Raw genomic sequence first — 18,109 nt, 5'->3', positions numbered from 1 at the left:
TTAAATTTAAAAAATAACATGTGCACAAAAAAATCAATCATCTAATTAGGGTATGTTTAAAATGAACACAATAATTATGTACTTAGTATTGGATGTGCCACATTTATATAGACCATTAAATTTTATTAGATAAAAATCAAAGGCTAATATAGAAGAAGAGTATTGATAGACTCTAATAAATACAAAATATCCTAATACATAAATAAATGCTTTAAATGGCAATAGTTTAATACATAATACTTTAAATAGCAACAGAAGCTTTTATTCTTAAATAGTTAAATATAAAATAAACGAGTTTTTTATTTATTAAGATTAATTATTATGCAAGAAATTTTTATGATATTAAAAAATTATATTAAAATAATATTTTAAACTGTAATATAAAATTATAAAATAATTAACATTTATTTTATATTACTTGACAAATAATTAGATTATTATATTCAAAATTTATTAACTAACTACTTTTGTTAAAGATATTATATAATATAATTTTTGTCAAAATATTTTAAAAATATAATTTATTTAAAATATTATATATAATACATAAAAATATTAACTTTTCATTTTTTAAATTTTTTAGAAAATAGAATAAATAATATAATTCTAAATACATGCCTATCATATATATATTTACTTATATTAGTAAGGCCTAAACTAATCAAACTTACGTAATTAAAAATATAAAATATATAAAAAAAAATAAATATTTTTTATTCATTAAAATTAATTATTATTCAAAAAATTTTCTATAATATTAAGAAATTATATTAAAATAATATTTTTAACTGTACATAAAAATATAAAATAATTAAATTTATTTTATATTATTTGATAAATAATTAGATTATTATATTTAATATTTATTAACAATTTTTTTTAAAATATTATTATATATAATTTTTTATAAAATATTTGTCAAAATATAATTTATTTAAAATAATATATAATACATGAAATATTATTTTCTTATTTGTTTTTAGAAAAATTGAATAAATAATATGTATTAACTATGTATATGTATTATATGCGTATATGTAATAGTGACTGACATAGAATTAGTATATATTCTTTTTTTTAAACTCTCTAATATATGTGCCACCTCAGGACTCTCTTTTCTAGTCTTTCTTATTTTTATTTATTTTGTAATAATATTTAGTAAATAATAATTTAAAATTATTTTTAAATTTAATATTTATAGTTTCATATATATAATATTTATAATTATATATCTATAATAAGATCATATTTTATTTTTTATTATTTTGAATATTTTTTATTTTTCTAGTTAAATTTTTTATTCTCTAACTTAACCAGACTTTTATATATATAAAAATTTGTATACAAATATCTTTCACAAAATATCTTTCATCATATATAATTTATTAAAAATATATTTTGTTAAATTTAAGAATAAAATACATAATATTAGTTTTATTGTAACAAATTTAATATGTTATCTGATTTTAATGTTATTATATTGTTATAATTATTTAATATATAAAAAATTATTATATAATGGTAGAAGTTTTTGTTTCAAAAAATATAAAATAGATAAATACAAAAAAATAAGTATTTTTTATTCATTAAATTAATTATCATACAAGAAAATTTTTATAATATTAAAAAATTATATTAAAATAATATTTTAAACTACAATATAGTTATAAAATAATAAAATTTTATTTTATATTATTTGACAAAAAAATAAATTATTATATTTAAAATTTATTAACTAATTATTTTGTTAGATATATTATATAATATAATTTTTTATTAAAATATTTGTAAAAATAAATTTATTTAAAAATATATAATACATGATAATATTAATTTTTTGTTTTTTCTTTTTTTTGAAAAACTAAATAAATAATATAATTTATTTTTTCTATTTTTTTAAGACAAATCCATATATATAGGTGTAATTATATATAGGTTAAATTATACAATTAGTCCTATACTTTTAGTAAAATTGTAAATTGGTTTCTATACTTTAAAAATTTATAATTGGGTCCCTAAAGAAAATTAAAATTTACAATTTAGTTTCCGCCGTTCAAAAAGTATTTGATTTAACAAAATATTCTCAATATATTCCTATTTTAAACATGTGAGCGGCACATGTTTGACAATAGGGATCAATTTACAATTTTAGTGAAAGTATAGAGACCAACCGTGTAATTTAACTATTTAAAAATGACCAAAAACTCCATAGACTATCTGAACCCATCCCGCCCCTTCCCAACTCTCTTACTCTCACTTTCTCACTTTACAAAATGGTACCCCAATCCCAGCGCTCTTTATCACCTCGGCTCACCATTGCCGTGCCTCTCGCCTCCGTTGCCATTGACATTGAATTGTTCGCTTTGAGTATGTTTGGGATTGGAATTGTTCTCTTTCATTTATCGGTGTTCAGTATCGCGATTGGAAGAGAAGAAAAAGTCGTTGGATGAGAGAGGTGAGTTGGAGGAAGGAGGCGAGACCCGACCCGTGAGCACAAATGCGGTGGATCCGGCATGACGACGGTGAATCGAGGTGAGTAGGGGTGTTTGCGGTGCGGTTTGGATTGGATGATTTTTAAAAAAAAAATCTGATCCAATTTGATCCAATTTTGAGCAGTTTGGATTGGATTGAATTTGTGGTTTTGTAAATTAAAAAAATTAAATATATATAACAAGTCTCAACATCAAATTTTAAATAACCAACAATGACATAACAAGTCTTAACAATATCTTAAAAAATCAATGATCACATAACAATAGAAATAAAATTATAGGTTAGTTAAAATAAATAAATAAATCATATTTTGAACATAAAATATTTATTAAATAATAATAATACATAAAAAATATAAAAATATAACAGATTGAATATGTTATAAGTATAATTGTAAATATAATAATAAAACAATAATATTATAACACATTGTGTGGTTTGGATTGGATTGGATCGATTGTAAAAAGTAGATCCGAAATCCGAATTAATGCGGTTTCAATCGATTTTCAGTTTAGATTGGATTGGATGAGCGGTTTAATTTAGATCGGTTTGGATTTGAACACCCATAGAAGTGAGAAACAGAGAGCGCTGGAGTTGGGGTATCGATTTGGAAAGTGAGAAAGCGAGAGTGAGAGAGCTGGAGAGGGGCGAGGTGGGTTTAGATAGCCTAGAAAATTTTTTGTCATTTTCAAATAGTTAAATTACACGGTTGGTCCCCATACTTTCACTAAAATTGTAAATTGGTCCCTGTTATTAAACACGTGCAGCTCACATGTTTAAAATAGAGAATATGTTGAGAATATTCTATTAAATCAAACACTTTTGAATAGTAGGGACTAAATTACAAATTTTAATTCTCTTTAGGGACTCAATTATAAACTTTTAAAGTATAAAGACTAATTTGTAATTTCATTGAAAGTGTAGAGACCAACTATGTAATTTAACCTTATATATAACTTATCTGTATTTTAATTAAGATAGTATATATATATATATATATATATATATATATATATATTATGTTGGAAGAGGTATAAAAGGAAACATTATATTTATGTGATTATATTTCTGCAATAGCCTGATTTTGCATACAGTTTTAATATTTTTAATTTTGTGAATTTTATTAGTTTAGGTCTTATTAATATAAATAAATATATAATGTGATAGGCATATACTTAAAATTATATTATTTATTCTATTTTTTTTTAATTAAAAAAATAAAAAGTTAATATTTTATGTATTATATAATATTTTAAATAAATTATATTTTAAAATATTTTGATGAAAAATTATATTATATAATAATATTTTAAGAAAAGTAGTTAGTTAATAAATTTTGAATATAATAATCTAATTATTTGTGAAGTAATATAAAATAAAATTTTAATTATTTTATATTTTATGTTATATTTAAAATATCATTTCAATATAATTTTTTAAAATTATAAAAAATTCTTGCATAATAATTAATGTAAATCCCAGTTAAATTAGTAGATAATTAGTCAATAAATTAGTTTTTAATAAGGAGGATTATAAATGTGAATATTATATCAAATTAGGATAGAGCTCATTGAAACGAGAATTTTGACACCAATTTCGAAGAAATCGGTCCAAAATTAGACCGAACGGGCTGAATCGGTTGAACTGGACCCGAACTGGGCTGTCGGTTCAACCGGACCAACACATTAAAAGAGCCGAAAGCCCCTTTCTTCTTCATTTTTCCTGCTGCATCACGATGAACTCCAGGGAGAAGAAAAAACTCCCGAACCTCCTACGATAAATTTCCAAATCCCATAACTTCTCCGTTCGAGCTCCAATCGCCGCACCGTTTGTAGCCACGCGTTCACCGCGTCGAGCTCTACGTTTCTATCGGAACAATTTCACTGGTAACTTGTTTAATCACTTTCAGCCCTCTTCTCCCCCAATTTTCGAATTTTTAATGGGAAGGTTGAATTTCTTTGATTTCTGATGTTTTAGGATCCAATTAGCTTGAGAGAAACGTTCACTCTTGCTTATGTGAAGCTTGGGTAAGGTGAGGATACGATAATTCTATTCTATTTTCTTTGAATTTGAGCTTTGAGTATTAAATTGGATATATATGTGTTATAAATGTGTATTAGGTTGTGAATAAATAATTGGAGCTTGAAATTGTGAATATTGGAACTTGGAGGAAGCTGATTAGTTGAATTTTGAAGGCGCTGCCTTGGTTTTAAATAATTTGCTTTGGTCGTTACGTGGAAATCGGCCAAGGTATGGTTTAGGTTTCTTGCATTTAATATATAATGTTCTGTGAAAACTTAGGCTAGATGACCATAGGATAAGTTGGAATGTGATGTGCGGAAAACGATCCGACACAAAACTCACCGGCAAGTGTACCGGGTCGCATCAAGTAATAATAACTCACATGAGTGAGGTCGATCCCACAGGGATTGAAGGATTGAGCAATTTTAGTTTAGTGGTTGAATTAGTCAAGCAAACAAGTGTTGATTGTGTGAGATTGTGTTGACAGGAATTAAATTGCAGAAAATGTAAAGGGGAGTGGGTGATTTGCAGGAAATTAAAGGGAACAAAAAGAAAAAGAGCTGAATCTTAAAGTGCAAGTAATGTAAATTGCAGAAACTTAAAGTGCAAGAAATATAAATGACTTGAAAAATAAAAGGGGAAGTGGGATGTGGGATTGCAGAAATTAGACAAGGAAAGTAAAATTAAACAAGCAGAAGAGTAGATGATGGATTCAATTCAACCAGAATTCAGATTAAAAGGAAAAATAAGCTTGATGCAGCAATTAAACAAGGAAATTAAAATGGAAATCAATAGATCTCAGGACCCAAGAGACTAGATAGCCAAGTCTAGATCTCACTGCCTTCCTAGATCCAAATTCTGAAAACAGTTGCAAGAAAATTAAAGATCAAGCAGTGGAATAAAGGAATTCAAATATCAATTTCTCAAATGTGCAGTAGCTCAAAACAGAGAGAAATCTCAAGGTGAGATTGAGACAGAATTTCCTCAATTCTCAACACCCAAGACTCAAATAAAGCTTTGCAGGAAAGTAAACAAGAAAACCCAGAGGAAGAGAATTCAATTCTCCTCCCAGAAACTCTCTAAAATGCCAAGTAAGCTCTCAAAAACTCATCAGCAAAAATCACAATTCAAAAGTTCCCGAAAAACTTAAATTCTAATCTATTTATACACTCTCTTCTAATGATCTTCAAGCCTTGAATTGGGCCTTGGCCTTGATGGAATTGGGTTGATAGTGGCCTCCGTTGATTGCTCTTGGTGTTGGGAAGAAATCCACTTGTGAACCGGGCCAAGTAACTTTCACGTTTGAGCCAACGTTTGAGGCAAACGTTGACTCAAACGTGCCATGTGAGTTATTATGCAGCAGGCCTCTTTTGCTGTCATCCACGTTTGGCTCAACGTTTGAGGTCAAACGTGAGCTCAAACGTGGATCTTCCCAAGCTCTCTTTTTGGCCAACGTTTGGCTCAACGTTTGAGGCAAACGTTGGCGCAAACGTGGCTCATCTCAACCATCAATCAGGGGTGCTTTGCCATGCTCTTTCTTGCCAAATTGTAGCCAACGTTTGACCTCACGTTTGAGGCAAACGTTGGCTTAAACGTTGCCGTGCCCAGAGCTCCAATTTCCTTCAATTTGGCGCCAACGTTTGACCTCACGTTTGAGGCAAACGTTGGCGCAAACGTTGCCTTCCCCTGCTTCTTTTCTTAGCCAACGTTTGCCTCAACGTTTGAGGCAAACGTTGGCGCAAACGTTGCCTTGGCTTTGGCTTTGCATGCTTTTATGCCTTTGGCAAAGAAAACTTAATAATGCATGCATCATTGGCTTTGTTAATTAATTGTTAATACATTGGCCAATTTGTTTTAACGGCATTAAAATGAAATGCATGCTTTCATTAGCTTTACTAATTAAATATTTCAAGCATGCATTCATTATGTTTTAATTAATAAAGCCAATTGCATTAACGTTGAAAAATCATTAAATGCATGCTTTCATTCGGCCATAGTTAAATGCATGCATGCATAAGCATCAATGCATGTCAGTTCATGATGCCAAGGAACAAATGGTCATGGGCCACGCTTTTTCCTTCCTTAGGCTACGCTTCCCTTGTTTCTTTCTTTTCTTCACCTACAAGTAATCAAAACAACCAATCAAAGTATCACAAAATTCACAAAGCTTAAAATTCATTTAAAAACCAATTAATTTTAGCTTAAACCTCATGATTTTGTGCCAATTAAAGGGTGGTTGATTGAATCCAAGTACATATGAAATTCTACCTAAATGGCTTACTTATAGCTCAAGAAAGTGCATAAAACCTATTGAAAACAAAGGAAAAAGACTAGTGAAACTAGGCTAAGATTACCTGTCATCACAACACCAAACTTAAAGCTTGCTTGTCCCCAAGCAAGTATTGAATTTATTAAGAAGAAATAATGAAATAGAAGAGGATGTTTATGCTAGCAGAGTATTATTGGTAGCTCATGGGATTTTATGCAGATATGTAGCTACTCACTTCTTATTGACATTTAGGCCTAGAAAGTCTCCTCCAAGCATCAAGCAACACACTGCTATGACCTCTCATTATTCCTTTGTCCTTGGTTACTATTTTTTCTATAAGCTTTAGTTCAGTGTCATGTATAGCAAGCTCTTTTCTTTATTTATGCTTGACACATTATTCACTTTAGACACTTGGCTTACATACCTTCTTAGAACATTGATGCCCAGCACCTCTTTGGGTTACTAAATGCCTTGTAGTTAGGTTGCTCTTGATGGTGGACTTTCAGTTGATAATCCCGGGTTAGTTAACCAAAGTTACCAAGTGTTGATGCACTCCAAAGAACTTAATAATCCAAGCAGATCCTAGTACAAAGACACCACAGACATATATTCCAAGGTTCAAGCTATTGGTGTCTAGCTTTATTCTTTTTTCTTTTTATTTTTCTTGCTGCCACTTTTGGCTTTTCTCATTTCTCTTTTTGTTTTTCTTTTCAACCAAGGACTTTTATTTTTGAGATCCATAGATAGTGAGCTACTTTCTACTTAAAAGAAGAACAGTCCAGTCCTTTATTCACTAAAAGTGAGCTACTTACACAATCAAGCATACATACCACCACTTACTATTATTTGACTTCTAGCTAGCAATGAACCATCTTACTTCATGTTTCAAACATTTCTTTTATTGAATTAAAAAGATACAGGGGACAGAACATGCATTTAGTTAAGTGAAAGTAAACACACAAGCACACACTTAGACTAGCTTACTTATTGCAAAGTGAAGCAGATAAGATGCAAGGACTTCTAACAGTTACTGTTAAGACGGGCACATTCAAACTTCCAATATAGAGTAATTCAATGGAATTAAGTGACAATACAACCTCTTGGTGGCTTCTTCTCTTTACTCTCGGCTAATGATGTGCAGCCCTCTCCAGAGGGTGACTGAATTCCTGCAGAGTAAATGGAAGTTGCTTGTTTCTCAAGCCCTTAGGTGACTGGTTAGTGTGCAAGATTTTCTTGTAGGCTTTTGAACTTACTTTGCTGTGTGAACACCAAACTTAGTCCCTTGCCATGCTTTTTATGCATCAAAGTAACCATATGCAAAATTCTCCTATCTTTGCCAAAGGTAGTAAAACTAAAAACTAGAAAGTAATTAAATGGTTGAATGATTTGTCTATTGCTTGGAGCTAGCATTAGGCAGAAAGTGAGAACGTGTTTTTAGATCAAATTTTTGGTAGAACACCAAACTTAAAATGCTTCATTCTCTCTTAAATTGTTTTGGTGTGGAACACCAAACTTAGCTCCTTGCGATACATACCAATTATTCAACCTTTTTATTGAAAAAACTACGAAAAGAAAACTACCTCATGTTGGGTTGCCTCCCAACTAGCGCTCTTTTAATGTCACTAGCTTGACATTCTTCATTTTGCTTCAGGGACGTTGTAAGCTCTGAACCTCTTTTTCCTTGTCCCAATGTCCTCCTAAGTATAGCTTTGCTCTGTGACCATTTGCTGTGAATTGACTCTTTGTTGCTTCATCCAGAAATTCAATACTCCCATAAGGGAAAACCTTGGTTACCAAATATGGACCAGTCCACTTAGATTTAAGCTTGCCAGGAAATATCTTGAGCCTTGAGTTGTACAAAAGTACTTGCTGCCCAGGTTTGAATTCTTTCTTCATGACCTTCTTGTCATGCCACCTCTTGGCTTTTTCCTTGTATATCTTGGCACTTTCATATGCTTCTAATCTAAATTCATCCAGCTCATTTAGCTGCAACAACCTTTTCTCACCTGCTGCTTCAGAGTCAAGGTTTAGGAGTTTAGTAGCCCAAAAAGCTTTGTGTTCAAGCTCCACAGGTAGGTGACATGATTTGCCATATAATAGCTGAAAGGGTGACTTCCCAATGGGAGTTTTGAAAGCTGTCCTGTATGCCCAGAGTGCATCCTCCAGCTTCCGAGCCCAATCTTTTCTTGAACTTCCTACTGTCTTTTCTAAGATCTTCTTCAGTTCCCGATTTGCTAATTCAGCCTGTCCATTGGTCTGGTCTTCTTCTCCTTTGGGATTCTCTGTGTTCTTGTTTGGCACCATATCTTGATCATTGGCTCCCTCTGCATTTGTTGGCTTTTTGCTGCTCTCCACTTGTTTCCTTGTAGTGTCATTGTTGCTCACCAATGTTCTCCCACTCCTTAACTGTATCGCTTTACACTCTTCCTTAGGATTTGGAATTGTGTCACTTGGCAGGGAACTTGATGGCCTCTCTGTTGCAAAGTGTTTAGAGAGCTGGCCTATTTGTCTTTCCATGTTCTTGATGGAAGCTTCTTGATTCTTGGCCGTCATTTCTTGGTGTTTCCACAGCTTGTCTATTAAGGTTTCCAGGTTAGTGATTCTTTGAGATTCTGGAGATGCTTGTGGTTGGTTGTGAGATGTGGGTGGTTGATGATAGGTATTTTGGTTGATGGATTGGTTATGGGTTGGATAATGGTTAGAGTTGGGGTAAGTGTTTTGTGGTTTTCTGAATGAATTTTGGTTGTTGTTTTGCTGGTTGTTCCTTAGGTTATTTTGGGTTGTGTTTCTTTGCCATGACTGTTGGTTATGGTTATGGTTATCTCCCCATCTAAGGTTGGGGTGATTCTTCCAGGAAGGATTGTAGGTATCACCATAACCTTCATTCTGTTCAGAATTTTGGTTATGCATGTATTGCACTTGCTCCTGTTGTTGTTCTTCTTGGCTTTCTTCATTCTGCATCCATACAGTTCATACAGTTGATGGTTGGCTTGTGTTCACAGCTGCTACTTGAAGGCTGTCAATTCTTTTGGCCATTTGTTCAAACTGTTGTTGAATCATCTTGTTTTGAGCCAAAATGGAGTCCACTCCTTCCAGTTCTAGTACCCCCTTTCTCTGTGATGGTTGGCGAGTTCTTTGATGAGCAAAGAAGTATTGATTGTTGGCCACCATGTCCACAAGATTCTGGGATTCTTCAGCAGTTTTCATCAGTTGTAATGAACCTCCAGCAGAGTGATCTAATGCCTCTTGAGATTTCAACGTCAAGCCTTCACAGAAATTCTGCAGCACATCCCATTCATTGAACATTTCTGGGGGACACTTTCTGATTAGAACTTTATATCTCTCCAATGCTTCATACAAGGATTCGGCATCTAATTGGGTGAATGTCTGCACCTCAGTTTTCAGCCTGACGATCCTTTGGGGTGGGTAGAATTTGGCTAAAAATTTAGTCACCAAATCGTCCCAACTAGTGATACTTCCTTTGGGAAAAGTTTCAAGCCATTGTGCAGCCTTATCCCTTAATGAGAATGGGAATAACAAAAGCTTGTATGTTTCAGGATTCACGCCATTGGATTTGACAGTGTCACAAATCCTTAAGGTGGATAAATGCTAGTTAGGATCTTCCAATGGGCTTCCTCCATAGGAACAATTGTTCTGGACAAGTGTAATGAGTTGCGGTTTTAGCTCAAAGTTGTTTGCATTGACATTGGGAGTGAGGATGCTACTCCCACAGTGTCTTGGATTTGCAAATGTGTATGAGGCCAAAACTCTCCTCTGTGGCAGATTGTTGTTGTTGTTAGCTGCTCCCCCTGGTGGATTGGGATTAGATGAATCTCCTTCTATTCCATGATATTCTTCCTCAGATTCTTCCTCTCCAACGATACCTTTCCCTCTTTCAGCTCTTCTTATTCTCCTGAGAGTCCTCTGATCAGCTTCAGATAAAATAGGAATAGCTCTCCCTGCACCAGACATACAAACAGGACAAGAGAAATACACAACCAGTGATACTTCACTCTATTGCTAGAATGAAGTTTTAGTTAGCTTAAGCAAATCCTCAAACAGTTAGTGGGTTAGTCAAAATTAAAGAAAAAAATGCTTGATCTAAACTACCACCTCACTTAATCATTGTCAATCTATTTCAATCCCCGGCAACGGCGCCAAAAACTTGATGTGCGGAAAACGATCCGACACAAAACTCACAGGCAAGTGTACCGGGTCGCATCAAGTAATAATAACTCACATGAGTGAGGTCGATCCCACAGGGATTGAAGGATTGAGCAATTTTAGTTTAGTGGTTGAATTAGTCAAGCAAACAAGCGTTGATTGTGTGAGATTGTGTTGACAGGAATTAAATTGCAGAAAATGTAAAGGGGAGTGGGTGATTTGCAGGAAATTAAAGGGAACAAAAGAAAAAGAGCTGAATCTTAAAGTGCAAGTAATGTAAATTGCAGAAACTTAAAGTGCAAGAAATATAAATGACTTGAAAAATAAAAGGGGAAGTGGGATGTGGGATTGCAGAAATTAGACAAGGAAAGTAAAATTAAACAAGCAGAAGAGTAGATGATGGATTCAATTCAACCAGAATTCAGATTAAAAGGAAAAATAAGCTTGATGCAGCAATTAAACAAGGAAATTAAAATGGAAATCAATAGATCTCAGGACCCAAGAGACTAGATAGCCAAGTCTAGATCTCACTGCCTTCCTAGATCCAAATTCTGAAAACAGTTGCAAGAAAATTAAAGATCAAGCAGTGGAATAAAGGAATTCAAATATCAATTTCTCAAATGTGCAGTAGCTCAAAACAGAGAGAAATCTCAAGGTGAGATTGAGACAGAATTTCCTCGATTCTCAACACCCAAGACTCAAATAAAGCTTTGCAGGAAAGTAAACAAGAAAACCCAGAGGAAGAAAATTCAATTCTCCTCCCAGAAACTCTCTAAAATGCCAAGTAAGCTCTCAAAAACTCTTCAGCAAAAATCACAATTCAAAAGTTCCCGAAAAACTTAAATTCTAATCTATTTATACACTCTCTTCTAATGATCTTCAAGCCTTGAATTGGGCATTGGCCTTGATGGAACTGGGTTGATAGTGGCCTCCGTTGATTGCTCTTGGTGTTAGGAAGAAATCCACTTGTGAACCGGGCCAAGTAACTTTCACGTTTGAGCCAATGTTTGAGGCAAACGTTGACTCAAACGTGCCATGTGAGTTATTATGCAGCAGGCCTCTTTTGCTGTCATCCACGTTTGGCTCAACGTTTGAGGTCAAACGTGAGCTCAAACGTGGATCTTCCCAAGCTCTCTTTTTGGCCAACGTTTGGCTCAACGTTTGAGGCAAACGTTGGCGCAAACGTGGCTCATCTCAACCATCAATCAGGGGTGCTTTGCCATGCTCTTTCTTGCCAAATTGTAGCCAACGTTTGACCTCACGTTTGAGGCAAACGTTGGCGCAAACGTTTCCTTCCCCTGCTTCTTTTCTTAGCCAACGTTTGCCTCAACGTTTGAGGCAAACGTTGGCGCAAACGTTGCCTTGGCTTTGGCTTTGCATGCTTTTATGCCTTTGGCAAAGAAAACTTAATAATGCATGCATCATTGGCTTTGTTAATTAATTGTTAATACATTGGCCAATTTGTTTTAACGGCATTAAAATGAAATGCATGCTTTCATTAGCTTTACTAATTAAATATTTCAAGCATGCATTCATTATGTTTTAATTAATAAAGCCAATTGCATTAACGTTGAAAAATCATTAAATGCATGCTTTCATTCGGCCATAGTTAAATGCATGCATGCATAAGCATCAATGCATGTCAGTTCATGATGCCAAGGAACAAATGGTCATGGGCCACGCTTTTTCCTTCCTTAGGCTACGCTTCCCTTGTTTCTTTCTTTTCTTCACCTACAAGTAATCAAAACAACCAATCAAAGTATCACAAAATTCACAAAGCTTAAAATTCATTTAAAAACCAATTAATTTTAGCTTAAACCTCATGATTTTGTGTTAATTAAAGGGTGGTTGATTGAATCCAAGTACATATGAAATTCTACCCAAATGGCTTACTTATAGCTCAAGAAAGTGCATAAAACCTATTGAAAACAAAGGAAAAAGACTAGTGAAACTAGGCTAAGATTACCTGTCATCAGAATGCAGGTGTATGTTTAATGTTTAGTAATTTGTTGATGAATATATTTGGTTGAAGTTTATTGAATAATTAGTTATTAATTTTGGATGGTGAATGTTGTTATGTTAATTTGGAGAGAATTATGGTTGAATGTTATTGTTGATGAACATGGTTGGTTTGGTACTTGTTGATTAACTAATAATTTGGTGAATTATTGATTTGAGGTATTTTGTGTTAGAAGCCTAGGATTAGTGAACTATGAACCTTAGTTGAATTTTGGTTGTTGGATTTGAATATTGTATGAGTATAATTGTGGATCTGAGGTAGATTTATTATGGTGACTATTATGATGATGAGGAAGGGTATGTTGAATTGAAAAGAAAGCAGGTTTGGACCCGAAAAGGGTGGCAAAGTCCGAGTTTTAGAGGAGATGCTATCGAAATTTTATAAAAATTAGAGATTTTGTTTATATGATTATCTAAAAAGATTTAGATTCAAAGGTTATAAGGTTTGATTTAGAGTTATTAAGAAAATGAGTATGTTTTCAGTTTGAAGTTTGATTCTTAGAAAAGAATGAATTATGTTTTGAATTGGAACTATTGATGGACGGAATGAGAGGTGTGATAATGAAGGATAAGGATTGATTATGTTTAATGTATGATGATGAATGAGATGCAATTGAGAATGATGTGGATGTTGATGAATTATAATTGAATTATTTATATGGCTTATGAATTTGAATGATCTGAGATACGAGATTCCCTGGATAAAGTGCCGTGGCTTGCCACCACGTGTACCAGGTAGAAAACTCGATACTCTGTTGACCCTACGACGTAAGTGTGACCGGGCACTATATAAATTCCCGGGAATGTTACCCCCATTGAGCAATATTGATTATTTGAGAAAAAGCTATGCATAGACTCTTGGGGATGCACGTCGGGGGGACAGTCTAAGGACAATTCAGACTTGTCGGGTTGGCTGGATAACTGACAGATGAGCCTCATCAGCCATAGGACAGGCATGCATCATATGCATACTATTTGAACTACTTGCTTGTGCATTAACTGGGTGTGCCTAAATGGATCTGCCATGCTAAATGTATATTTGTTACCTGTGCTTGCTTTATCTGTTTGTTTGTCTGTGAAATCCTGATGGATATGGAGGTTTGGAGGAATGGCAATATGAGATTTAGGTTTAAGATTAAGTTAAATCAGGTTTACATATTCTTAGAAAACCACCTTTTATAGCTTCTATTTAATACTTTAAGCTCTATAATCTGAGTGTCGGCGTTCTAGGATTGCCTCTGGCATTCCCAGGATCTTATATATTATGTGTGTGGCACCTTTACCATACTGAGAACCTTGATGGGATATTTTTGGTGGAAAAATGAATTTCTCCCAAAAAACACACCAATCTAACCGGCAAGTGCACCGGGTCGCATCAAGTAATAAAAACTCACGGGTGTGAGGTCGATCCCACAGGGATTGAAGGATTGAGCAATTTTAGCTTAGTGGTTGAATTAGTCAAGCGAATCAAGATTTGGTTGATTGATTGGTGATTGGCAGAATTTAAATTGCATTGAAAGTAAAGGGAATGGGAAATTGGCATGAATTTAAAGAGAACAAAAATTAAAGTGCTGAATCTTAAGAAACAAGAAATTAAGTGGCAGAAACTTAAAGAGCAAGAAATATAAATTGCAAGAATCTTAAATGGCAAGAAATGTAAATGACTTGAAATGTAAAGGGGATTGGGACTTGGATTCGCAGGAATTAAACAAAGAGAAGTTGAATTGCATCAAACAGAAGAGTAAATGGGAATTGGGGTTGGATCGGATTTAAAACAGGAAAGTAAATGAACAAGTGAAGCAAGAAACAGAGAATTGAAATGGGAAAATTAGATCTCAGGACCCAGAGACTAGAAAACCAAGTCTAGATCTCAATGTCTTCCTAGATCCAACAAGAACAATAGTAAAAGAATTGTAAATTGCAAAGAAAATAGAAGAAGAACAACTAACAGAGAACTAAATTCAATTAAGCCGTAAAAGAGATCCAAGGATGAGATTGAAATAGAATTCCTTCAATTCTCCAACCCAAGATCCAAGACAATTGTAATTGAAATTAAAAGCAATAAAACTAAGAGGAAGAGAATGGAATTCTCCTTCCCCAAACTAAGAAACTAAAGATCTCTCTCTGTAACTAAAATAAAAGGAAAGCTCTATGAAAAATTCTAAAAAGGGAACTCCCCGAATAACTTGAATTCTAGCCTATTTATACACTTTCTTCAATTGATCTTCAAGCCTTAAGTTGGGCCCTTACTCTTGGTGGAATTGGGTTGAAAGAGGCCTTGGTTAATTGCTCTTGAAGTTTGGAGAGAAACCCAAGTGAACCATGTGAACCGGATTTGATTTTTGTAAAGTTGGATTCAAAGTTTGAGTTGAAGTTAGGGGGCTAACTTTAAGGCCAACTTTTCATATCAGCAAATCAATTTTTCTGGTGCCAAAGTTGGCCTTCAAGTTTGGGGTCTAACTTGAGCGCAAACTTTGGCCCTTCCTTAAACACAATTGGCGCCAACGTTAGCCTCCAAGTTTGGGGGAGGCTAACGTTGGCGCAAACTTTGGCCACCCCTGGGAGAAATTGACATGCCAACGTTAGCCTCCAAGTTTGGGGGCTAATGTTGGCGCAAACTTTGGCCACCCCTGGGAGAAATTAACATGCCAACGTTAGCCTCCAAGTTTGGGGGCTAACGTTGGCGCAAACTTTGAGTGGCCCAGGGAAGAAAATTCAACTTCTCAAGTTAGCCTTCAAGTTAGGGGGCTAACTTTGAGGCTAACTTTGCACCAAAAGTTTGTGCCAAAGTTTGAGGGCTAACTTCAACTCCAACTTTATGTTTCCTGGTTCAAATTCACTTGTTTCATTGTCTCCTCTTTGCTTCTAGCCATTCCTTCTTGCTTCAACCTTTTTCCAAGCTTTTTTCACCTATCATAAATCAACCAAACACATCAAAGCTATGCTCAAAATCATGAGATGTTCAATCTATCATAATATGCAACAATTATAGCATAAATCCTCATGAAATTGCATTAATTCACATATGGTTGATTAAATCAAAGGAATCATGAAAATCTACCCAATTGGCTTGCTTATGGCTCAAGAAAGTGCATAATTCAAGTGAAAACAAAAGAAAAAGACTAGTAAAACTAGGCTAAGATGACTTGTCATCACAACACCAAACTTAAAGCTTGCTTGTCCCTAAGCAAGAAATGAATTATGCTCAAAGGTTCTTTCAATTAAGATGGATTGAGGAACACTTGTAAAATACAGCGAGAGAAGTGATTAAGTAACAGTAGGGTAAACTCTAAATTATATGCTCAAGCAAGGGTTTCAGTGCTCACTAGTCCTTACATATTGGGAGTCGTAGGTCTTTGGATTTTCATCCAAATGATATCATGGAGATCTCTTTATATGTAATCACCTTGAAGCAGCTTATAGTTTCTGTGCTTTGGCCTCGACTCTAAGTGTCATGTCTCAAGGCGGCTCTTTAGATAAGTTTTCAATCAATACTCCTAAACCAGTTGGTTTTAAGGTATTAGGTGTTAAAGCACCCCTCAGGATTTACTTGCTCAAGCCTCTTTCCTTGACACACTTCAACCACAAGCATTTACTAGGATAGCAACTCTTTGAGTTTTTCTTTCTTTCTTTCTTTCTTTTTCTGCCTAGTAATTGATGCTCAGAGCCTTGGGCCATGTTCTTTTTGTTTTTGTATTTTCTTTTCTTTTCTTTTTGTTTTGGTTGCTGCTTCTCGGATCAATTGATTTTTGAGAATCTCCACAATACTTTTTTTGAACTTCATATCCTGCCTATGAGCTCCCATGCAGGTTTTCACAAGCATGCAACCTCAATACATAATCATACAACTAGAACCACCACTTCTCCTAATCTTTTGCTTACCTCAAATTTGTTTAATTCCTCAATCCTTCTTTTCAAAGAACTTTCATGTGATGCATTCTTGAAAATTGAGCGCAAACAAGTCTTGAAGATAAGAATGTTGTGAATGATCAGCCATCTTGCTTATTGAATTATAAAGGAAGATTATGCTATGCAGGCAGGCAGGAATATAAAAAGAAAACTATATGATGCAGACAAACAGGGCAATTAAGGATACAATCCAACTTTCAATCACAGCAACATTTGATGTAAAACAATCACTTAACAATACAACCTGTTGGAGTTCACTTGCTTTCCTTCTCATCATCATCATTGCTGGCCTTTATGTTCATCTTTTGCTTCTTTGATTGATGATGCTTAATCCCTCCAAAGGCTTGTATGACATTCTGCAATGATATTAAAAGTTGCTTGTTCCCCAAGCACTTAGAAACAGTGGTTAGTCTGCATGATTTATTTGTGGGCTTTTTGAACTTACTTTGGTGTGGGAACACCAAACTTAGTACCTTGCCAATGCATCAAATTAACCATGTGTGAAACTCTCTCTTCTTTTTTCTAAGGTAATAGACTAAAAACTAGAAAACAGCAAGATAATTAACTAGTTCGTCTAAATGCATGAAGCTAGCCTTATGGCAGAAAGTGAGAATGTGTTTTATGATGGGATTTTGGTGGAACACCAAACTTAGAATCCTTCATTCTCCCTTAGATTGTTTTGGTGTGCAACACCAAACTTAGCTTCTTGCAATCTAGATAAAACTAATTAACAGTTTTATTGAATTGGATATGAAAGATAGTTACCTCTGGTTGGGTTGCCTCCCAACAAGCGCTCTTTTATTATCACTAGCTTGACATTCTCTACCCTCTGATCATGGAAGTTGAGACTTCTTACTTTCCTCCACGACTTCCTTTTCCTTCAACCCAGCCTCCTTCTCATGGCTCTTTGGGTTCAAAGTTCCCTTCCTCTCACTCAGTTCAGCAAGGTTAAGTACGGTTTCTTGGTTCTTGCTTATCATCTCTTGATGCTTCTTTATTTCTTCCTGCTCTATTGCCATCATTTCTTGAATTTTCATAAATCTTTCCATCAGTGTTTCTAGAACATAAATTCCTGTAACAGTTGGAAATGGTTGTGGCTGTGTCAACTGTGGTGGTTGATAAAAATTATTTTGGGCGAATGGTGAGGTAGGATGGGGTTGGAGGTGTGTGTGTTGGGGTAGTGCTTGATGATTGTTGTTGTGGGGATGGTTTGTATGCTGATTTTTGAAGTTG

The sequence above is a fragment of the Arachis stenosperma genome, unplaced genomic scaffold (assembly GCF_014773155.1).
Source record: "Arachis stenosperma cultivar V10309 unplaced genomic scaffold, arast.V10309.gnm1.PFL2 arast.V10309.gnm1.Scaffold_100042, whole genome shotgun sequence".
Taxonomy (NCBI): Eukaryota; Viridiplantae; Streptophyta; class Magnoliopsida; order Fabales; family Fabaceae; genus Arachis; species Arachis stenosperma.
This window is presented reverse-complemented; position numbering follows the sequence as displayed.